This window comes from Diuraphis noxia, unplaced genomic scaffold (assembly GCF_037042655.1).
Source record: "Diuraphis noxia isolate RWA-SAM2 unplaced genomic scaffold, SU_Dnox_SAM2 contig0001, whole genome shotgun sequence".
Lineage (NCBI taxonomy): Eukaryota > Metazoa > Arthropoda > Insecta > Hemiptera > Aphididae > Diuraphis > Diuraphis noxia.
This window is the reverse complement of record NW_028301711.1, coordinates 65,363,287-65,389,383: the sequence shown is the minus strand read 5'-3', so window position 1 is coordinate 65,389,383 and position 26,097 is coordinate 65,363,287. Positions and strand designations below refer to the sequence as shown.

Sequence of the window (26,097 nt, the reverse complement as noted above, 5' to 3'; positions counted from 1 at the left end):
TCACTGCCCATAGTCGATCTTAAATAATTTTTGATTCGTTTAAGACATGAAAAATAACACTCAGTAGTATAATTAGAAATTGGAGTACAAACATATATTCTAAGTGCTATATCTATATTAGGATACACGTCCGTAAGAGAATCTTCTCGTTTTAGTAACCTAATTCCTATTATCTGGTTTCCAACGCGCGACTTTTGTCGCGCGACTGAACTATATTGTGGCGACCGGCGACACCACCGGTCCGAGAGCAGTGTATTGCGACTGATGCGCGCGACCGTCGATTTATTTCAGATTATTATAGTACTAATTATTATTATAATACTAATATTATTTATTTATTTCGATTTATTTCACAAACCAACTTTTGGGTAGTGAATTTTGATAATCACGTGCATGAATAAATTGCATTTTTCGGGAGAAGAAGAACAAATTATCGAAATGGTTCGAAAAAATGTTGAGTTGTTTGATCTGTCCCACAACAAATATAAAGATGCAGAACATAAAGATAATATTTGGTTGGTTATTGCTAACACCGTAGGGAAATCTGGTATGTAATATTTATCTATAACATAATATATAATCTAGTCAATCTGGAAAAGTCAGACTGTGAAAAGTTTCCTGTTTTTTATTTCCAAAAGATGAGGAACTAAAATCTAAATGGATAAAAGCTATACCTCGCTCCAACCTTAAAGTCGGTCCTAAAACTGTTATTTGTGAAAAGCATTTCACGGCAGGCCAGATTATCAGAACTTGGGAGTCAGGTACTGGTGCTAATAAAATTGTGGTATGTATAAATAATGTTTTTAGTTGTTGCAAGCAGGGTTGGGCACTTTTCAATTACAGTAATTCAATTACTTCAGTAATTTGTAATTGGTAATTGACTATAAAATTTTGATGTAATTTGTAATTGATAATTAATTACATAATATTTGTGTAATTAGTAATTTATAATTGTTTACTATATGTTTCTATCAATTCTATCTACTGATAAATGTAATGGTTAGTAATTTGTAGCGATACTGAAAGATTATTTTATTATTATTTTATACGTCGTATAATATAGAAGATGTGACATGTAGTATATGTACTATCTTAACTGTCCATGTTCTATGTATAAATCGACAAAAATTGTGACTACCTCTACGTGTCTGTAACTGTAGTACCCTTAGATCATATACAATGGATAGAGCTACTTTGATAATTTCCCGTGTCCAACATAACCCCCCACTTTATTTGTAGTTTTGAGGAATTAACTACTTGTGCGCATTTGCATAGGAACAAGCCAATCAGGGCAATGGCGCCAAATAATAATAGTTTAAAATAAAATGTATACAATAATGTTATATATTTTAATTATTTGATTGTTATTTTAATTTGTATAAATCAACGTCTGACGGCAATTTTACAGATTTTAATTATTAATTTTAGAATATTATGCTTTTCACTAAAGTTAAGGTTATTTAAACCTTATAAGATACAAATGCAAAAAAAATTAACTACATTAATATGATAATTAATAATAAATTATAATATCTATACAGTCATTATATTATATTGTCAATAGTTTTGTCGACTATTGTATTATTTATGTAGGTTTGTAATTATATAAAAAAAAATAGTAAGTATAATTAAAATAATATTGTGTAATGAGTATTATGAGTACCTAGGTATTATTGATTTCTAAATAAAATTAATTTTGTAAATTTTCGACGTATACTTCTCCCCGAAATTGATAATGTATGCATTTTGGCATAATGGTGTAATCTTATTATAAACCATATTATATTGTGTATTATTTATACAATCTAATATATCTAATGTTTTATTATGTTTAATTATTTACATTTCAATTACTTACTTGTGTAATATTAAGCCTGGTACTTTAAATGCTGAGGACTGACAAAAAAAACAACATCGCCGATGCATGATTAAGTATTGATATTTGAATTTGTGAATATTTAAAGTGCGTAACTACTCAAAGACCGAACTAACGAAGTACTCGAACTTTAAGTTTTAACGAATAAAAAGTAAAATTTTAAATTTGCGACTCATCTTTATTTCTTATCAATGGGCATTGATATGATTGTGATCCGGTACGACGCAGGCGCATAAACTTGTTATTCCCTGAAATTAAATGAGTGGGGGGGGGGGGGGTGTTATATTGGACACAGTTCGGTATACGAGAAATACACACATAGCTCCATCCATTGTATATGATCTAAAGTAGTACCACTAGTACCTATCTCATCGCTGTCCGTCACTGATTAATGTCTCGTCATCTCGCATAGACGCATAGTGGTAAATAATATTTTTTTGTGACTGTAATTATTTTACTTACTATTTTTTCTTTATTTATTAATAAGTAAGTAATTACTGTAAATTTTTCCTTATTTATTAATAAGTAAAAAGTTACTAAAATGAATGCTGATGAATTTTCTCAAAAAAATATCAACCATCCAATTTTTGATGGAACATTTTTTACTATTAAGAAAATCGATACCTAATGAAAATGTTCGAGCTCTTTGTATTTTGTGCAATAATGAAAAGGCTGTGATTTCTGGTTCCATTCAAGCCAACTCAAATTTTCGGACCCATATTAAGGTATCTATTATCAAATAATAATATTTAAAACAATTACTGAATGTATGTTTTATACTTAATACAAAAGTTTGTGGTAATTTAAAATATCTGAAAATAATTCATTTTTTATTTAGAAAATACATAAAGATAAATTCGAAGATTTCCAAACTCATTTAAAGTCACAACCACGATCATCTAAACGAAAAATATGTAGTGACGATACCATTTCGTCTCCAGTATTAAAACAAACAAAATTAATAAATGGATTAAAATTATCCACTTCTAAACAAAATACACTCGATTCAAATATAATAAATTATATTGTGAATAGTATGAAACCACTATCAACGGTGTCCGATGAATATTTCATTAAAATTATTCATGGTATGTATGATGTATGAAATAATCTATTTGAAATATATAATTTACCTTGAGTAAATTTAATAAGTATTATTTAATTTTTCACTTAGATATTGATCCTGAACTTAGTGTTATATCGAGAAGAACTTTAGGAAGACGGTTAGATGATAAAAAAATAATAATATGTGAAAAATTAAACAAAATATTTCAAAAATCACCTAAAATCAAAGTGTGTACAACTGCTGATATCTGGAGTACGAAACATCGCAGTTTTATTGGTGTGACCGCTCATTGGGTAAAATAATATACATTTTTGTTATTAACATAAAATACATTTTTACACAAAATCATACTACATATAGATTGATTCTGAGACGTTTGAACGCCATGGATGTGTGTTAGCTTGTAGGAGATTTAAAGGGTCACATAATAAATGTGTTAATAATTAATACTTATAACTAAATGCTTATGGATTGAAATTACACCTCAAAATTTTCAAAACAAAGGGAATATGTATAAAACAATAAGTATCCTTTTTATTTTATCGAGTATGTTATCTAATAGGTTAATTTTGTTAATTTTCATAGCATGACCATTACCTAGAATAAAATATCAAATAATCGTCAGTAGTCGGTAACACATGTGTGAAATAATATTATGAACATGATTCCCAGTTCTAATATGTAATAAATCAATTAGAAATACATGTAATACAAATAAATATGGCTACCTACTACACATGTATCCATATTTTCACTTGTCCGGTTAATTGCTTCAAGATTACGCACGGGCTATAAATTTAAGATAAGAGATAAAAGGAAATTAGTAATTGCCGTAAAATATAAATATAGAATAAATTGGAACGGACCACAATTAAAGATATTATACAGGTAACACATCCGCCCAATTGTCGCGGTCGTTATCGCAACGACCGCGGCGTCTCCATCGACGTCCGCGAGATCGCGACCGAAAACCGGTCTGGCCGTCGCCGGCGGCACGGGCCGCCGGCGGCGGCTAGCGACGGCGGGGTCAGCAGCTTTCGCGGGACCGTCATCGAACACACACGTAACGATCCGTGATCAACGTAAAGTGTTTTAAATTGTGTATAATAAACGAGTTGTGTGCAAATAAACGAGGCATTACAAATTTATACAGTGCATCAGCATCCCCGACCGTTCCTACACCTACATTGGCGCAGTCGATAAAGGAGTAAGGTAAGTGCTAATTTTAATAAAAATAATTTTACGTAAATTAAATTAAATTAGCACATATCAGGTTAAAAGAACCTACAATAGGTGTCCTGATCATACCGGTTCCTAATATTTTTTTTTATTCTGATTTTTTATTATAAATAAAATATTAAGGGCTTGTCCAATCTAAGGTGGTAAATTGTAGCAAAATTTGCATAATTTAGCGTAATCCCTACAGTGCTAAACGTGGTTTAGGCTATTTATAGATTGGAAAGTACATATCTCTACCAGCGATAGCCCGTGTTACGTAATTTCGTATCTATCGTAATTTAATTAGATAGATAATAGCAATTAAATTTAATCTCCACAATGGTTGCTAAACGCATTAGTGAGTTAAATATTGTCGATATTAACAGGGAATTATCGAAACGTGGTATTGAGACCGGGGGGTCCAAGGCCGATAAACTCTTAGCATTAGAAGAGTATATTAGGGCTAAGGAAAATATGGATCCAGGATCAGTACGGTTTGGGGAAACTGACGAGACGTCAGCCCAGGTACCGGGAGGGAAAACATCGGTGGCTCAAACTGGGGAGGAGGAGGTCGACTCTGAAAAGAGTTTGATAAACCAGTTCATGGAGCAGATGTTGGATAGGCCGGAGGGGTTGGAAACAACGGTCGACAAGCAGCAACTGACAATCGCTACTCTCAGCGAGAGCGTGGAACGCTTGGAACGGGAGTTAGCCGAAGAAAAGCTCAAGTCAACCGAACGGGTGGAGCAAGCAAGTTGCTCATGCCGTGGAAATACCCAACAACCATCAACCAGCGATATATCCGGAGCAAATCACATTTGCCCGGACGAAAGTCAAAATCTTCCGGTCAAAACTCAAAGTGTGAGTTTTGAGAGCCGATGGGCGAACATACGGAGCAGATTGACCGGGGAAAACCCAAGAAATCGGAGTTGTACCGGAGTTTCCGGTAACCAGTCCGGAGTGTCCGGTGAAATGTTCGGTGTCTTCGGTGATCTGTCAAGAGTGTCCGGCGAAGGGTTCGGTAGAAGTCAAAGGGAGGCGTTACGGAGTAGTTCTTCCGGTGTAAAACGCGTACATTTCCCCGACAGCCTGCTCATTCCACAGAATGAGTTGAATATGGCCCGTGCGTCGATACCAGAGTTTGCCGGTAAGAGGGAGGAAGACCCAGTGCGGTTTTTGCTCCAGGCCGAGGCAATACTCGAAGAAATTGGTATCCACGTGGCTAGATGGGTGACCGTTTTGGCCCCTCAGCTGAAGGCTCAGGCAGGAACATGGCGGGGAACCATGAGAGCGTTGGACTTACCATGGCAAGAGTTCAAATCTAAACTATTGGAAAAGTTCAACGGGGACGAATTACAGTCGAGCATACAATCGGAACTGTTAAGTACCGCTCAGACCAAGAACGAAACACTGGGGGAGTACGTTCTACACAAGTACCAGTTGTATCGGAGGTTAAACCTTGGGCTGACTGAAGAAGCGGTGGTAATGACAGTGATTGGACTCATGCGTGATGAATTTAGAATTCATGCACGTATTCAGAGACTGAGAGCGTTTAGTGAATTACGAGCGCTTGCCCATGTTCTGGATGGAAGCAAGGCCGTAATACCGGTTAAGGCGGGAGTGAGCACTGGCGGACCACCAAAGTTAAAATCGTGGGATACCCGGAAAACTGAGAGTGCTGAGAAATCCCAAGTGCCAAATCCGAAGCAACGACTTACAACTGGATCAGGATGCAGAGTATGTGGTAGTCATGACCACTGGCAAGCTGCATGTCCAAAAAGAAAGTCGGAGTCGGGAAACGCCAAAACGACCGGCGGGACCGCCGGGTCCCGACCGGCCAGGAAGTAACCGGCGAAAAAACAAAGAGTCGTCCGAAGAGAAGTAAGCAACGAAGTTCTACTTCGGCAGTTGGTAATGTTCCGGTACAGGAACCACAAACTACCAAAACTGACCCGGAGAAAAGGAACTTTGGAGTGTTACGGACCGGAGACTCGGGAAAGGGTCCGAAGAAAATGGGCCAGACGAGTTCTGAACCGGCGAATTCCGGTAAGGACGGAATTCCTCCGGAGGAAAACTTAGGTCACCCGAAGATAACCTCCGGAGTGAGGAGTTGTCCGGTGAAAACCGTCGAACCTCCGAAAAAAACATCGGAGAAATCGCCAAAGCCATCCGAGAAAATCCATTGAAAGCGACGTTCTGGTGAAGGAACCACAGTTCGTGACAATGGACCGGGTAAATGGTTCTGCGACGGAAAGGTGGACCGACCACCTGGACAACAAGGCGGGAAAATCAGTCAGGATTGAAAATGTTTCGGACAAATGTGAAGATATCACCGAGGTGAGTTATCCTTCCGATAACAATGTCACGAAAAGCGTTTCAAGTGATGCGGAACAAGAAAAGTTAACACAGCAGTTGTTAATTTGTCCGATCACATCCGAAGATTTTTCCGAGGAGTTCATTCCTTATCCACGCGAAAATAGCAAGAGGAGAGACTCAGATACAGACTCAAAGTTTGAGTTGAGACAACGCTTCTCGGATCTGCGGACCGGAGGGTTAGAGTCTCCAGCAATTGCAACGGTGTCAACGGGGAAAACAAGAGTAACGGATGTTCCGTTACCGGCCATAGAACTAGAGTTTGCACTCGGGGCAGTAGTAGCGCTACTGGACTCCCAAGCGGCGAGGACTTGCGTCAAACCGTGGGTGGCAAAGAAGTTTGGCCGGAGTTGTGTCCCCACCAGTCTACAAAATGGGATGGAAAATCAAAACAGAGAAAATCCCGGGGCCCGTTCGGATGTGGGAGGTGCCCCAACCCATTTTGCTGAGAATACGACTAGGGCCGCTAATATCAGGGCGCCCGAAAGTAAAGAACGCGACATAGAAAAGAAGGGAAAAGTTCAGGAAGATGACAGATGCTCTGAACACTTCACGCCATCTGAAGAAGAGTCCGGTGTTAAGAGTTTGTTTAAACTTTTTTCACGCGACGTTTCGATGGCAATATCAATCAACACGACAACACTACCTACTATGACTGAATCCGTGAAAGGGCCGATGAACAGAGCGTCCGCCAGAACACCCGGCACGTACTATTCATCACTCCGGCTCTTCGGGTTCTTACTCCCTGCTGAAGAAGAAGTGGCTGCGGTCGACAACCACAAGGTGTGGATACCTACTCCTCTTGTGGTAATTGACAACGCACCCCACCGTTGCTATGACACACCAACTGCCACCCCATTTGGCCAACAACTTGTAACTATGTTGGATTCAGACCTCGCAAACACCACCACCGCAAGAGCTTTCGTTCAAGTGACGAGAGTGACGGACCAGCAGTCACTCGTTGCTTTGATATCTCTAGCACAACAACGTCCAGCCGATTTTTATGATGAAGCACCACTTGTGCGCTTGCTCTTGCTTTGGCAAGTGTACGCACAGGTTTCCGACTACAAAGCTATACATGAACGTGCGGTGACCGAAGTAGTCATGAATTGTAGGACAGCACCGCTAGAGACAATGTGGTCTGCACATAACAACCAGGAAAACGGGCAAATCAGACCAGGCATAGGAGATGGAGCGAGTAGGATAACCATATCGACAATCACGGAATACCAAATGATGGTGAGTGGTGATTTAAGCATGGAAATAGGCATGCCTGACCCAGATGTGATAATCCCCGTACGACAAGAATGGTCTGGGCAAGATTGGCTGGTCCCCTATATAATCAGTTTCACCACGACGGGTTGGTGGAACCACGCGGCGAGCATACAGACGCAAATGTTGAACGTCGCCACAGGCATTGCCACGTCCCAATGGCGTTTGAGGTATTTACCCCAAGCATGTATCCCTGTAGTGCAAGGAAATTATGAGAGAATCATGTTGGTATGCGTGAATAAGACCAGACAAAACAGAGCAGAGCAAAGTTTTGCGATACCCGGACCTGAGGGCAACTTAGACGTACACTATGGTGAAGTGACAACTACATTTGCCGAACACGTGTACGGATGGTTAGGAATAGGGGCAGCTGAGCACGCGACTGTCAACATGTCCAACGAGATGAGTGCTGCATGGTCTCATTTGATTGAGACCATAGCTGTCGAGGTTGTGGTTACTAAGGCTATATCGACGGTAGCCGAATTGAGCAGGACGCGCTGGAATGGCAACATGGTTAAGACTGGGCTACAGATAGGAGATGAAGAACACCACGGTATCGGTCTTGTACCATATATAGCAGGAGACGTCGCAGTTAACATCAATGGCGAAGCGCTAAGAAATATACTACCTTTGGCTTCCCCACTTAACTTGAAAGTTTATGTCTTTGGTCCAATGAGGATTTGAATCGGACCAATAATGACTATTATGTCTATTGATCATTCCATTATTTGTAAATTGTGATTCATCTGTCCATAAAATATTTGTTAGAAAGTCCGGTTCTTCATCTATTTTTGTTAAAAACTGAGCTACCATGTATAATCTTCTTTCAAAATCAGTTGGACGTAAATGGTGTATTAATTGAATTTTGTAATCATGGAATTTATTTAATTTTGCTATTTTTTGGCAAGAACTGTATGTTATTCCAGTTTCGGCTTACAACAAATAAATATAAATAAATTGTGAGTTTAATTTGTTAGTTTAATTTAAAAGTTTATTCATACAATATTTATTGATTGCATGAATAACTATGACCTTAGCCATGAAGTTAACATAAATAATAATCATAACATAAAATAATTTTAAAAAGTGTTAACAAAAATTTGACTACTAACCTGATATAATTCGTAATGATGTATGTGGATTTTTATATAAATGTGCGAGAACCATAATAGTATTTTTTTCATTTATTACTCGCTTTCATCTTACACTTTTTCTATTATTTTTATTGAAAGAACCGTGTAAAAGTAAATTCTTTTGAATCCTTGAAAAAGTAAAACGGCTAGGAATTGTACGGTCACCATAAAGTTCAGTATATAACCTAACTGCTGCTGTGCTGACGACGGCTGCACATGCAAAGCCGATTACGAGTGTGCGTGTGTGTGCGTGTGTGTGAGTGCGCGCATGGACGGCGGCGAACACGCAACCCGTCCTGTGTGCCGATACTTACCTACCCTAGTCGATAACCTTATGGGAGAGAAGAAAAGTGGACTGTATTTAAATATGAGATCGGAGCTGATTGCACATAGAGAATTATATCTATCAGGAAGATGATGCGAGGTACCTAACCTAATGCGGTAAAGCAAATATAAGACCGTTGTTTGCGGTCTAAAATATACAACCAATTTATTATGATATTCTGCAATACGAAAATCTTACAGACTAATGTTAGTGGCAATAAATAGAGCGCGATCACAAGCCGATCGGCAAAAATAACATATTAATACAGATGCACGTCGAAGACGACGAATAATAAATCAATTAGAATAATAGCGCGACAATGCACGTCGGAGACCTATGACAATAAAAAAAATGATACAAAAGAATACGCGTGTGTACGACCTGATATAAACGCTGAACTGATACCACGACGATGATGCTGCTGTTGACCCACGACGACGGTGGCACGGCTGCGGGCGTCGATCTGGCGTGCGACACTTGCACCTCCGTCGAATGTGACGAGCGAGTCGACGAAACCGCGGAGGTGGTGCTGATGTTCGACGATGGTGTGGAGGTAGTCAAAACCGGAACAATGCGTACGCGGAATGAGTACCTAGGATGGCAGGTAACTCAGGCTCCGTCGTCGGACGGGTGACCAAATAACGATGTTCGACTCGCACCAGTACCTCGGTGGCGACGCGGCGTAAATGCGGCGCACACAGATGAGGAAACCGGCGGATAAACGGTGAAGCGCGTGAACCGTGGGACCACGGCAAATTCGCACTGCGTAGGTAAAACGAGCGGGCGACGATGTACAATGAGTGTACTGACCACGGGAGGTCGACATACACAAGTTCGTGTGCACCACGGGCGGTGCGACACGAAAGCGTCGAAAGCGCGGACGGCTCCGACGACAAACACGTGGATACGTGGTGACCACAGCTCGGGGTCGCGGCGCTAACGCGGCCCACGACGGACCAATAACAATGAGCCGGGGTGTCGGCACACGGGCCGACACTCGTAACGCGAAAACTGGCGTTCGCGACGAGTTAAAAAAGGCAAAAGGTTCGGGTGAGCAACGAGGCTGATGGCACGGAACACACAACAAAAATGGCGTTTTAACGGCGGCGGCGCACCGGATCGCGACATGTACGAGAACTTGCCTAAACGGCTCGGAAACGACAAAGTGTATATCGGCGGGTGCTGGCGGCCGTCGGCTGACCGCGACGGTACCGGCCCCTTCTTCTGAGATACAAAGTTCACTCGCACAGTTTTTCGGTGGCGGCGCAGCAGGGCGACAACATAACGGCATATGCCTATCGCATACGACCGCGCAATTTTGAATTACCGATTGTATACCCAACAGCTGCTATAGCATTATTATTACACTGTGTGTTGCATATTCAGCATTTATATTATATGATATTACACCTATACTGTTTATACTAACAATAATCATAAGTATCATATTACGATCGGTGGGGACTGTCCATCGGTTATTAGCGAGTAGAAATATATTGTACGTCATTACGATTTATACTGTCAACAATAAATGTCTATATAATACGTTTATGTTATTATTTATATTTATAATACATAACAAATAATTGGCGACGAAGAAAATAATAATTTAATCGTAATCACTAGTGCATTAGAAGTTTCAAGTATTGTATTCATACTAATACAAAATGGCAACTCCTAAGACAGAATCCATAACGAACTTCAATCAAGTTATTGGGTCACCTGGAAACTTTGAAACAGGTATGGATATCACAATTTTTGAGTCAAAATTGACAAATTTTTTTTTGGCAAATGCCATCGAAAATAATATTCAAAAAAGAGCCATTCTATTATCATCAGTCAGTGAGGAAATTCACAAAGTACTTTTTAGTTTATGTGTTCCTAGCACGCCAAACGATGTTGAGTATGAAACTCTAATGAAAAGTTTGAACAAATATTTCAAACCAATAAAATCATACTTCGCGGCTAGGTATACATTTTATCAAGCTAAACAAAGACAAGATGAATCGGTGTGCCAATGGGGTGCACGTGTCAAAAATCTTGCTTCAAAATGTGGGTTTTCGTCGGAACTAACAACAGTCATTAGAGACATATTTGTTGTCGGAATGGGTTCAGGACCAATCCAAGATCGTCTGTTAGAAGAGGATGCCTCAAAAATTGGAGTTACATATTCAAATCTAATGGAAATCGCGACAGCCAAAGAAGCTGCAATAAATGACAAGAGTGGCTGGAAAAAAGAAGAATACGCAGACTTGAAGTACCAAAAAAAAAAATAATGGACATACTGCCAAGAAGGGGTTCAACACATACAAGGAGTCAAAAATCAAATGCGGGATTTGTGGCCGTTCCAATCATTTTCAAAAAGACTGCAGATACAAGGACTTCGAGTGCAACAATTGTGGTGAAAAAGGTCATTTGTCCACCGTATGTAAAAAGGGTACGAAAGAAAAGAAAAATATAAAAACACAAAATAAATTTTTGTATGATAATAATGATGATGACGAAACAGTTAATTATGATCTTTCGAATACTTTTTTTTCCATAATTGATCAAAATTTTCAAAATAAAGCGGTAAAACCGTTTACAGTTAATTTAATTGTACAAAACAATAATGTAAGCTTCGAAATTGATACCGGTTCACAACATAGCGTAATTTCAAAAAGATTATATCATCAACTGTTTAGTCATATCAAATTAAAAAAAAATGACATTTCGCTATCTGATTACGTCGGCAACGACATTAAACCGATAGGAAAAATATTTGTCGATTCGGTGTACCAAAATAAAAAATTTACAATGTGCCTTTATGTTATCGACAATGGTGGTCCTCCATTAATAGGTCGAAATGATATAAAAAACATAAAATGTTTTACCTTGTTTAGTATTGAAAATGACGTAAGTGTCGATAGTATTATAAAAAAATATAACAATGTTTTTAAAGATGAAATAGGCACTTTTAACAAATACGAAATTTCATTAAATATCAAAGCGGGGGCAGTACCTAAATTTTACAAACATAGGTCTATTCCATTAGCATTAAAGGGAAAAGTTGAAACCGAAATTGAGCGTTTAATCAAAAGCAACATTTTAGTTTCCGTCGACCACAGCGAATGGGCAACTCCAATAGTACCAATATTAAAACCAGACGGCACGGTTAGAATTTGCGGTGATTTTAAAATAACAATAAATCCGGTATTAGAAGGGACTGAATACCCTCTTCCAAAAATAGAACATTTATATGCAAATATTAGTGGTTCAAAATATTTTTCGAAAATAGATTTAAAAGACGCATACCAACAAATGGTTATTAAAGAATCTGATCGCAAATATACCACTATTAACACACATAAAGGTTTATTTAGCTATACACGCAACCCTTTTGGAATAAAGTCGTCAGCAGGGGAGTTTCAAAAAGCTATGGAAACTTCAACAGCAGGTCTTGAGGGCATAGGTATATTCCAAGACGACATTATTGTTGCAGGTTCCACTATCACAGAGCACAATGCTCGTTTAGACAAATTACTAAATGTATTGTCAAATGCAGGTTTAAGAGTAAAGTTGAATAAATGCAAATTTATGCAAAAGTCAATTGAATATTTGGGTCACAGGTTAGATGAAAATGGTTTACACACACTAACAAAACACACAGATGTTATAAACGATGCCATTGTCCCAGAAAATAAAACATTGCTAAAATCATTTTTAGGTTTAGTTACGTATTATATAAAATTTATTCTAAACGCTGCAAATATTTTAAAACCATTGTACACTCTTTTACGTAACGGCAGTGAATGGAATTGGACACCAAAATGTGACCAAGCATTCAATAAAGTCAAACAAATTTTAATTTCGAAACCCGTATTGGCACATTATGATCATAATATTCCGATTAAACTCGTTGTAGACTCATCATCTTATGCACTAGGCGCAGTTCTTTCCCATGTGTACCTAGATCGTACTGAAAAACCTATAGCATATGCATCAAGAGTTCTATCTGAGTCAGAATGTAAATTTCCACAAATTGAAAAAGAAGCTTTAGCAATTATTTACGGGGTTACGAAATTTTATGACTATTTATATGGTAGGCATTTTCTATTAGAAACCGACCATAAACCGTTAATATATATTTTCGGTGATAAGAAAGGTATCCCAATTTACGCGGCTAATAGATTACAACGATGGGCCTATGTTTTATCATCATTCGATTTCGACATAAAATATGTAAAATCCGAAGATAATACAGCCGATTTTTTATCACGAATAAAAAGTTCAAAATTAAAAATTGAAAATCATAATGAAGAATGTATTAGTCTTAATTTTATTCACGAACAATCACCTTTCACATTAGACTGGTCTAAAATAAAAATTGAAACAAGTAGAGACACAATTCTCGCCAAAGTATTAAACGCAGTCAAAACAGGAGAATGGAATAGTGATTTTTCTAAAAATTTAGAACTTAATTCATATAATTTACGAAAAACTCAAATTGCAGTGGAACAGGGATGTCTATTATGGGGTTACCGTGTTATTATACCAGCTAAATTTCGAAATAATATACTCAAGGAACTTCATTCGTGTCATATGGGTTCTTCCAGTATGAAAAGTTTAGCGAGATCATACTTTTGGTGGCCAGGAATGGACAAAGAAATCGAAAATATCACACAAAGTTGCGACAATTGTATTAATGTCAGGCAAAATCCGCCAAAATATGTAACATCACCTTGGAAATGGCCAGAAAAACCGTGGACTAGAGTGCATTGCGATTTTCTGGGTCCATTTCAAAATAAATATTTTTTTGTCATTGTTGACGCAACCACAAAATGGTTAGAAGTATTTCAAATAAATTCTATGACAGCAGAAATTGTTATTCAAAAATTTTCAGAAACGATAGCACGATTTGGAATTCCAAAAACAATTACATCAGATGGTGCAAAATGTTTCACTGGTTTTGAATTTCAAGCATATTGCAAAAATCTAGGTATAAGGCATATGACAGGCGCTCCATTTCACCCAGAATCAAACGGCTGTGCGGAATCAGCAGTCAAAACAATAAAAAATTTTTTTAAAAAATGCTCGACTGCACAATCCCAATTAAATAAATTTCTTTTGATGTATCGTAATACACCTCATTCAACAACACGAGAAACGCCAGCTAAACTAATGTTAGGTCGATCAACACGTTTACAATTTGACGCGTTAATGCCGAATACAAGTGAAGTGGTTATTGAACGACAAATATCACAAATAAACAATGGTGGTAATAGGATAGTATCATTCAATACAGGTGATAATGTTTTAGCTAGAGATTATAGGAATAATAACAATAAATGGCAAAAGGGTAAAATTATCAAATCCATTAGTTGTAATACACACGATGTAGAGCTCGATGACGGAACTATTTGGAAGAGACACAATGATCAATTACTCATTGATAAATCGCTGACACCAGCGAATAATTCAATTTCACTTACACCCACTAGACAAATAAATGAAAATACTGAAAATATCGAAACCGTAGGTGCAAAACAAAATCCTGATACTATAATAATAAATAAAACACCCAGACCAATTAGATCTAGAAAACCACCTCAGCGATATTCTCCAAGTGATTATAATTAATGTAATTAAACTTACTAACACACTAACATAGCGATTAAGCAATACACAAAATACTACTTATATATATATATATATTTTTTTTTTTTTAAGGAAAAAGATGTTGCATATTCAGCATTTATATTATATGATATTACCACTATACTGTTTATACTAACAATAATCATAAGTATCATATTACGATCGGTGGGGACTGTCCATCGGTTATTAGCGAGTAGAAATATATTGTACGTCATTACGATTTATACTGTCAACAATAAATGTCTATATAATACGTTTATGTTATTATTTATATTTATAATACATAACACTGTGTATAACATTTAAGCATATCCATTTTTTCTTCGTTAGAATATGACATGATTTAAATTATATTGAAAAAAATGAGTATAAGCTCGTGATGTTACTGATATTAATGCTCAAAAAAAAAAAAAAAGGTATCTTGTAAACCAAATGTCATTGAACCATGGACACAAATAAGTTGCACCAATAAAATTGCTTGGATGCATTACAATGTAATCAAAGTGGTGTCTGCTATTAATTGGTAATTGATATTTCCCCAAAATTCTTTAAATAAAATGAAAATTTACTTGTGTTTTGTTTAGCATGTAAATACATTTTTTTGTACTTTTTTCACATTTATTAGAAAAAAACAATTTGTTAATGATTTAAATTTGTATGTAAAAATGTTTATATTAAAAAAAAATTGTTTTTATTTAAATTTTAAAGTATTATTCAATACTAATACATATTGCATCTAAATTGTATGTTTGGGTTTTTTTCATTTGTAAATTATTACTCCATAGAAGCTGTATTGTGTATTATAAACATTGAAAGATAATAAAAAAAAAATATTAAGATAGAAATAAAAATATGGTCTATACTTTGTTATACATATAGAACATAATCTACCCAACCTAACCTTTCAATATAATGAAAATAAGTAAAATAAAGAATCTAAATACAGAATACAGACATAGGGAAATCATTTTAACTTACACTGGTATATTTGGTGATGTATGAAACTGGTTTAGTAATAAAGATAAGTGAAATAATAACTTTACAAAAGACATAGGGATTTTAGTATAAATTTAACAGTGCACCAGGTACATTGTCACCATAGGCTTAACAGTAAAAATTTTGTCGAAAGTTTAACACATTTATTATACAATTAAATTTTAACATGTCTGTCGTGTCTTCAACAGAAAGTAAAAAAGCTAACCATAGCTATATTTTAAAAAGATATGGTTATTATAAGTCCTCTTGCAAGGAACTAACAATCATAAATGATGAATTGTATCAGGTAATTATTTTATTAAAAATAAAAATAAATGGTATTAAATAGCACAACATATAAACTTGTCAGGAACTTCATACGGTGAAAAATAAGCTCGAGCTTAAGACCTTGGAGTTGAATGATGCTTCAAGTTTAGTGGAAGAAAAAACAAATGAACTTGAAAACATGGCAATTGAAATGGTAAACATGAATACAAATTTGAATCAATATAACCAATAATTCTAATAAAACTAACTTAATATAGGAACAGTTAAAAAAACAACTATTAAAAAAGGAAAAAGAAAATGTAAAATTAAGTGACGATAATGCAATTTTTGCAGATGAAATCATCACATTAAAAATACAATTGGGAAATAATAACAAATAAAAAATCATTTATTTAAATATCTAATTTACATTAAATACTAATTAAAAATATTATTTATATGTATATTTTAAAATATTTATTTGGATCAAAAGAATGATTTATCATTACAAAATGATGTGAAATTATTGGTCGAAAAAGAAAAAATTGAAAACAAACAAGAAAACAAACAAGAATTATTGGTCGAAAAAGAAAAAATTCAAAACAAACAAGAATTATTAGCTCAAGAAAAACTCACTGATGAAAAAGTATGTTCACATTTTAATTAAACTTAGAAATTGAAAGAATTCTGTACATTAAACTGTTTAATCATATCTCAAATTATTAAAATTGTAATTTTATTTTCAAGAGTTTACTATGTATAATCCACGTTGTATGACGTATAATTTATATTAGGTACATATGTGTATTTTTAGCAAGATGGTCTTAGAATTTAACATAAAACAAATTTTTTTTATAATCTAGTGTAATTCTTGGTGGTGTCCAAAGCACTCCAATTTGGCTATGGTATATAAAAAGCTCGACATCAAAACCTTGAATGATAAAATTGAAATTGACCAGGCCCTAAAACGTCAAAGATATTGGAGTCGTCAAGGGGAGGTAATTTCATAGTGTAAATCTCAAGAAGATGCTAATACACTATTTAAGCATTTGTTGTCTCCATCTTACAAGCGTTATCTGTTATGAAACTTGATGGTAAGTATATTATCTGTGTTTATATGTGCGGTTCTTACAATAATTCAGTTTTCATGTAAATTATGAGCATTTTTAATTTCTGCTAAATTATAAACTCAAAACTTGCTAAAAATTCATAATCATAAAAAAAAACCCACACACAAACAGAAATAATATACTTTTTTGAATATTATAATAGGTTGATTCACTCTAATTTTTAAACTAACAAAGACTAACGTGATCTGCTGAGTGTAAATTTGTTGTACCACGCACTTTTAAGATGGAAACCATAAATGTATAGTGTCTTCTTAGTTTAAAATATATTACATACTTCACAAAGATTGCACAATAATTATATCTATATGTAAACATTTTTACATTTTTATCAAATTTTTCAGGTCAGATGTTGTGTATTCAATCGCAAGAGTGGAGTTGATAAGCACGCCGATCCTCCGAATTGCTGGATTGAGTATAATAAGATGAAGAAAAATCTTGCTTTGATTGAAAAAAAAATTAATTTCTTAAGTGTAGATGTATCATCCTCAGATGAAGATCTATAGTTTTTTGATTTCTGGTCTAAATAATTTAAAAATATAATAAAAATTAAATTACACTAGTATTCATTACCTAATCTATTTTCTTAATAGAAAAAATACCTAATTAACATATCATATTCCTAGAAATATGATAAGATTTTGATGCTTCTTTTCGAGTCTAAGTCTAGCATTCTTCAAGTAATCAAAAGATTTATCTGCATTGTAATTGTGATAGGATTTGGAACCTGAACTCCTATTGAACACATTCGGCAAACTAAAATACAATGTTCAGATTAATTTGAAACATTTCATCAAGTATAAAGCGTAATAGAAAAAATTGTTTGGTGCAAAGTTTAGTTAAAATCAAATATTTTCAGTTTTTTAAGCTTAACTATGTATATTATATTATATTATATTATAATTATGTACATTAATTATACATTGTATATTTCTTATTATCAATAAATTATGATACATAACTTTTTTTTAGGGATTCTTAATATACGGAAAACGTATAAAATAATAATTAATATTTTACCTTTTTTAAATTGAAGTCAACGAGGCAAAATCTCGAACAATTTTCTAACTGTTTTTTATTTGTGATAACAACTCTTATCATGGCGACACATTTAATATAATCACAGAACAATAATATTCAGTTCTTGAATATAATACAAAATCATAGACCTTATAAGTATAGAGTATAAGGTCTATGTACAAAATTAACAAAATTAAAATAAAACACCATAGCTTGTGGTGGGTGCATAGAGTAATCTCTATGGGTATTGGGTGGGTGTAACATATTTTACTGTTTAATAGTATACATATATCTTAGTCCGTGCGTATATCTTAAATCGTGGTCCGTGGTGTTATTTCCACGGTGATTGTGGAGATAATATCATGTGGTAGTGGTCACAGTTTAAGATATACCGTGGTAGTGTTATCAAAATAAAATTGATATTATCATTATTTTAATTTTTTTTGTTTGAACATAACCCAACAAAAGTCTACCTTTCGGGCCCGCGTAAAAATCAGGATAATAATTACTGGGACCCGTACTATTCTGGACAGAATTTATATAGGAATAACTTTGATGAATGAATGATAAGTCGTGGGAAGTATCATTTAAATGAATTATATAAATTGGGATACAAAATTGTTGGGATTAATATTGGGAAGGAACTGTACTTTCCAGGACAGATTTTCTCAGGAAATTACTATTACAGAATGGTATTAATCGGGAAAATATAATCAAAAAACAGCTGCTGTACATTATCAGTATATTAAATACTGATAGCACATAATATAAATCATATTTACTAAAAACTAATAAACAATAATAGTTATTAATTGTTAAATAATAATTATTAACTAAGTGGCAAATATGCAACAAATATAAATATGTTTACCACTTTACATTGAAAATCTCATCATAATACAAATTGTACTATAATTTGTCACTGTAATACAAAAAAAAATCCTACCAACTTAATTTAATTAACTTAATTAATCATATACTTTCATAATTAGAGTGAGAGGAACTGCACAAATTGGACAGTTATTTTGGATTCCAGCCAAACATTCTTCACTTCCACATACAACTTTATGTCCGCAAGGCACTATAACATGTGTACTTGCTTGGTTACAAATTATGCAAGTTTGGTGGTTTGGTTGCAATGGTTCATTATGATTGTATTGTGCATAATATGATAAATGCTGTCTGTCTTCCTCCCTTTCTGCAGCTATTATTTCCACATATTCTGTTTCAATTGGGTCCATATCTTCTGGAATCGCATAGTCATTTTCATTGTCTATAATACAATACATTTCTTGAATATAAGTTTTATGTTTTAAAATAAGTATATTAAAACTATACCTAACAAAACAAGTGGTTCTTGTTTCTGCTGGCCTGATACGTGACTCAACCTTTCTGAACCATCTGAATCTAAAAAAATTAAAGTTTAATAAAATTATGTTATGTAATATTACATATTTACTAAATTCAGTTATATAAATAAAATAAGACTATTTAATTTTGTATTGTACCATTGCTATAAATTGAAATATTATTAAAATCAACTACAAAAATCTCATCTCCCGTTGCATCACTGTCCACCATGTTATTAGGGATATGTTCATTTGTCACATTATTATCCATGCTTGTTGAATTATTCAATTGATGAATGGGTATAGCATCATGGTCATTGTCATCATTTTCCGATGTAACTTCTATACATATTTTATAATATATTATTTACAATACCAATAAGTAATAAACAAGGTTAGTTTCCTTCATTGTTCTCAAATTTGTTGAATTAAATATACCTCCTAACACATTTATCTGCCAATTAAGCTCTTCTCTTAAGTATCTTTCAGTTGTGTGACAGCACTGGAAAAGGAACTCATTCACTTTTAAAATACCTAGGTCTAATTGAGATGAAGCAATTCTAATACGTTGTGAATTCGCTATGTATTTAACTTTTATTGGCCGAGTTACTGAACGCCCTTGTTCCAATTGATCAATTATAATGTGTGATTTTTTACTTAATTCATTTAAATGTGCTATAAACAAAACAGAAATTACTTAATAAATATTAGGTAACATATTTCATAAAAGTATGCAAACTTAGATTCTTATTAGTAAAGTAGTAAATATTTTAATGTTAAAATCAGGGGCGTCGTTTCAGTTTTTTTTCTGGGTGTGCAAACTTTTAGGCAGGCCAATTTTGACATTTCACCAGGCCATCAAAAAAAAATAAACTTATTTATATAAATGTAGGAAACCTATGCAAACCTATGTAAATATTCTTTCCTTCCCTTTTATAATTCTAATTGAAACTCATAACGACTAATGCAACTTTTAAATAGCTATCAATTCAAAGAATTAAAAGCTTATAAGCAATTAAAGCAACCAGCTAATTTCACTATTATTTGGGAAAAAAAGGCAAATAAGGTACCTATAATGAATATAAAAACTTAAAAAATATATATATTTTATTTATATTACCTATATATGAAAACATAATGTATCAGTTAATTATGACGGCGCTTGGAGTATTAATGGTGGGCAAATTGTTAAAAATTTTTAAGTTAGTGGTGCCATTGCACACCTTGGCCCCCTCAAATGATACCCCTGGTTAAAATAGACGAATAAAACAATTAATAGAGGTATTATTAATATAATTCAGGTAGCACTAATTAAATTCTAAACATTTCATGGAGTAAATTATATTATTTTACAAAAACTTCATAATTAAAAATTGGAATTTAGTCATGCTTACTCAAAAATGTCCAAAGGTTTGGATGCATCACTTGAAATTTATCTTTTAGACGTCCATGAAACGATTCAATATTATTATTGGTACGCCTTGCTATTCCGTGTACTGAAAACAAATACTCACCTCCATTTTGATTATTTAACCAATACCTAAAACAAAACAACATCAATTTAATTTAAGATATAAAATTTATCTATTAACATATTATTATACACATAGGTGGCACACCTTGAAAAATAACTAAAAAATGGTGCCATATCCATGAATATGTTCTTATCCCTGGCATATTGGCGAATTACTGTATACCCTTCATCAATTTTATTTGTAGGCAATAATGCCAATGCACAAAACATCTGCACACAAAATTGTGCATTCAAATTTAGATTTAACAAAGTGCGTTAATCCTCTTGTTCTGATATTTTTGACTAGTGCCTGAAATAACAAGTGAAAATAAACAATATTGTTTAAGATATACCATACAAACAAAATAAAAATAATCTAATTAAGAAGTTTAACATTTGGCAATGAATTATTTATAGATTATTTATTCAATTTTTTTTTCCATTTATCCATTAAATGCCAGTAATAAACATGGAAAAAAAAATTGTAATTATGAATATACAAGGTGATTTTTTTATCATTGTCACTTATTGTTTCAAAAAGTATTAATGTTTAAGAAATTATTTTTTTACATAGTTTCAAGTTGTTAAAAAACAACATTTTTATTAAAAAATTATATTTTTAAGTTTTTTACTTTTTTGAATGACAACATGTAATTTTAATTTAATTTTCAAAAACAAAATATTTTTCTGAGCATTTCAATAAATAAATAAATTATGACTACATGTTTAAATTATCATTAAAATACCTGTACATAATGGAAAAAACAAGAATGCTGATCTGCATCTGGATAAACAGATTTAAAAGCATTCAGCAACCCAGATTCAAAATCAGTCATTATATTTGCTGGCATTATAAACGGAAATAACTCTTTGCACTTGCTTAATAATATAGTATATGCCTCTTCAGTTTTTGATTCCATCAAAGCATAAACAATCGGTATGGACTAATAAAATATTAGAAATTATTAATGTATACTTACTAAAAAATGGTTAGCTTTAATTAACAAAACTCACGTGGTTTTGGTATATTAAATGCATAATAAAAAGTTGACGGCTTGGTGGAGTTGAAGGCACAACTTTAAAAGTTGCATCAGCATGCAACTCATTACTACCAAGAATAACAATTTTTCTAATGAGTGTACTACATGCAAAAATGATTGAACATTTCCCATGTGTATCTGTAACCTTATCTTGAAAGAAGGGCTGTTGACAGCACATATAACGTTGCACATTGAAATCTAGGAAGTTTGCTAATTCACTCAATGATGACGGTAAAACTGGCATAGTTGTTCTCCTAGCTTTTCTCATCGAGATCTCAGCCACTGGCCAGGGGTATAGGGTTGCAGCAGCTGCATTTCTAATAAAATTTATTTTAAATATGTATTATTATTTAAAAGTTTAATCTTAATTTATATAATTTTACAATTTTAGATCAATATTTTAATTTGTTTATTTTATGTCTTTTCTTTATATAAGGGGTGCAAATAAATATAAATAGTATGAGAACAAATGCAATTTAGCTCCCAATCAAAAAAAGCCGGTCAAACTTTTATTTTGGAAGTTATAGTAAAAAAAATCGCGTTTTTGAATTTAAAATACCAAAAATTTAAGTTTTTAGAATTTTTTTTTTTTAGAAATGTTTGTACCTATTTATATGTTCGACATTTTAGTGAAATCAGAATTTGCCTATCGTACTTACTTTTTATGTTATTGTTAATAAACCACATAAAACTGAATTATAAAGTTATTTCAAACATTTGCATATTCGTCGCCGCGCCAAAATTACGTATGGTTGACAAGGGCGACCCGAGGTACGTTACAAAGTAATATAAAAAAAACCCTGATGTGGGGGCATGGGTAAATTAATAGAACGATTACAATGTCTCCATACATATCCGTTCAAACAATATGCTCTCAAACATAATTTAAGAATTTAAGATAATGCCCGTGATCACATTTTAATATATTGTTTTTGGCAATTAATGTCCAAGACTGCAATTTTTCAATCACTACTATAGAAACATCCCCGTGACGTTTTGACGTTTTCGCCCAAAAAGCTCGTAAATTTCAATAAAATCGAGAGGCATGTTATTATAGGCATAGTACACAAGACACAAGTTCGCAACTATTAGGAAAATTCTGATTCCACAAAAATTTTGAACATGTAAATACAAACATTTAATTTTAAATTCAAAAACACGATTTTTGAATAAGTTTTTTTACCATAACTCCAAAAATAAGTTTGACCGGCTTTTTTTGAAAGTACCATCAAATTAGGCATGAAATAACACACACTTTGAAAAAAAAAAATTCCAAAAAACGCTTGCAGGGAGCTTAATTGCATTTATGCCAAAAATATAACTAATAAATAATATTTAAATTCATGTTTACCTAATCATTTCTTCATCATATATGGTCCGGAGTCTTGTTGTCTCGTTTTTAGAACGGTCTTTCAGTATTTGCCTGAATGCTTTTTTCAAAATTTCGTGATTGTGGTCATCAGGGTCATGCGTATGTTTCTCCAACTCAACAATTGTCCCATTCGCTAACATTTTAGCAGAGCCTTTGCAATATTTGGTTTTGCAGATCAAATATCTGATTAATATTAAAATATAAAATCATAAAAATTGAATACAATAATAAGATGATTTTATTTAAACTTACCGAACACTCTTGTTTTTATGGATGCCTCCATTATTTTTATATACAAAACCGTTTTTATTCATATTTTATTAATTTCAAACAAAATTAATCGAAAAGCTTGATCTAAAAGTCTTCATACGTTGAATAAAATATAAATACTAAACTCATATAATATATTAGCAGTTACAGTTACGGTTAGGTTAGTACTTATTTAGACATATTAGGACTGAATAATATTCTTTATTGAATAGTTTATTGATCCATTATCGATATCGTCTATTCAGCAGCAATTATTGGAAAACACAATTTAAAAATATAACCTATAGTTGATTTTTCGCGATCAGGCACACGGTCTTTTGGACCGTATATTAAGAGAACGCTATACCCGCATGTGTTGTCTCCGTCTTACAAATGTAAAACATTGCAAAAACTTATTTGCGTGAGAGAAAAATAATAATTTCTGGTAATGAACTTTGAACACTTAAATATTACTATTTACTGACATCAGATCGTATGACTTCCAATATAAAATTCCCAAAAATTGAGCGTATTGTTCGGTGTTCTCAACTTTATTAACAATACCTACATTAAAACACAATATTAATAATATTTTGTCTGTGGCTTTGACTCCCTAATTGCACCTATGTTCAAACTAAAATTAGAACACAAATTAATTTAAACCGGTAAATTTAACACTAATTGATAAGTGATAACAGTATAATGGTTATAACCTATTTACTACGACCATGGTTTGTTGGTATATTGTTTTTAATATCATCCCGATTCGTACGATTCTGTAAAATACTTTATTTTTTAATTAATAAATTGTAATTACAAATCGTTGAAAATAATTTTTTGTTTTTACCGTACTATAAAAAACTGTCCCGATTCGTACGATTCTGTGTAGTATAATACTATTATATACCATTCCTTTGTAAACGGTTTTCGAGAAAATAATTTCCTGATAAATATATTCCATGGTATTATTGTTCCAAAAAAATAACATTCTGATAAAAAATAATTCCATTAAATAAAAGTCTTGTTGAATAGTGTTCATGAAAAATATCGTTCATACAAAATAGCGTTCTGATATTAATTTTCCTGAAAAATAATTTCCTGTTTTTACGGCCCTCCTACCTTTCTAAATTTTGATTTGATTGGTGGAGTGAATGAGTGATAGAAAGGACAAAACATTTGATACCAATCACAGATATATGTATTATGTACACAATATGTATATGTATACAACAAACTAGATAGCCATAGCGCCCATAGCCGACAACTTTTAATAACTGAAGTCTGGTTCGTGGCTTATCGCAATTATTATTGGCAATTATCTTTTATCTAAACGCCGATATCTAAATTTACTTACCTTACCCGATCTTCGAGCATGTGCGTAATCTGGAAGCATTTTCCTGGATGTGTATAAATATCGATAAGTACATGTGTAATAGCTAAGTAATGCCTGCGATATTACAATATGTATTTTTAATTAATTATTACATATTTTAACTATTTTACACTCGTTTTACCTACTACTTACGATTATTTAGTATTTTATTCGAAGTAAATAGTTATGCTTATACCTATAGGCTATAAGATAACATAGGTAGACGATAAAATAGAAAGGAAATTATTTTATACATATTTCCTTTGTTTTTGAAAATTGTCAGGTGCAATATTAATCCATAAGCATTTAGTAATAAGTAGTAATTATTAACTAATATTTTATATTGCATACCGAATTATGATTATTGAGTTCGTATCCATTTACGAAGTATTTAGTATAATGGACTATTATCCTTATTTCTCAGTATTCAAAGGAGAATAACTTCGGAAGTTTTCGTTCAAATTTCGATTACAATACGTCAAAATTTTCAGAAAAATTAGCTGATTCACATTTTGCTTTAAAACATGTATGATCTCATTTGAAAAGTTGGTATTGCCACAGGATACTCCTTAAATGTTGTGAAAAATCTAAGTACTCTAAAATATCGTCTTTAATTCCATTAAAAAATTCCAGAAATCAGAATTTGAATATATGCATAATTTAAGCATAAAAGTGGGGTGAGCATGCTTAAAAAATCACCCTGTATATTTTGTTATAGAAGAAAACACTAACAGTGAAAATGAAGAAATAGTTTTTTTTTATATACCTCTTGAAGATAATCTTATTAATAATTTTGTTTTGCCTCATCATGTTCGTTGCGCTAGTCACACATTAAGCCTCTTAGCAACCACAGATTTCAATAACATTTTAGACCCTAATATTAATTCAAAAACACACTATTCCGTGATAGGCA

At 33.3% G+C, this 26,097-nt stretch overlaps 1 pseudogene; it reads right to left on the bottom strand.

Annotated features, from left to right (window-relative positions):
• Positions 1-19,059: 19,059 nt before the first annotated feature.
• Positions 19,060-24,223, bottom strand: LOC149061317 (uncharacterized; annotated as a pseudogene).
• Between the last annotated feature and the right edge of the window lie 1,874 nt (positions 24,224-26,097).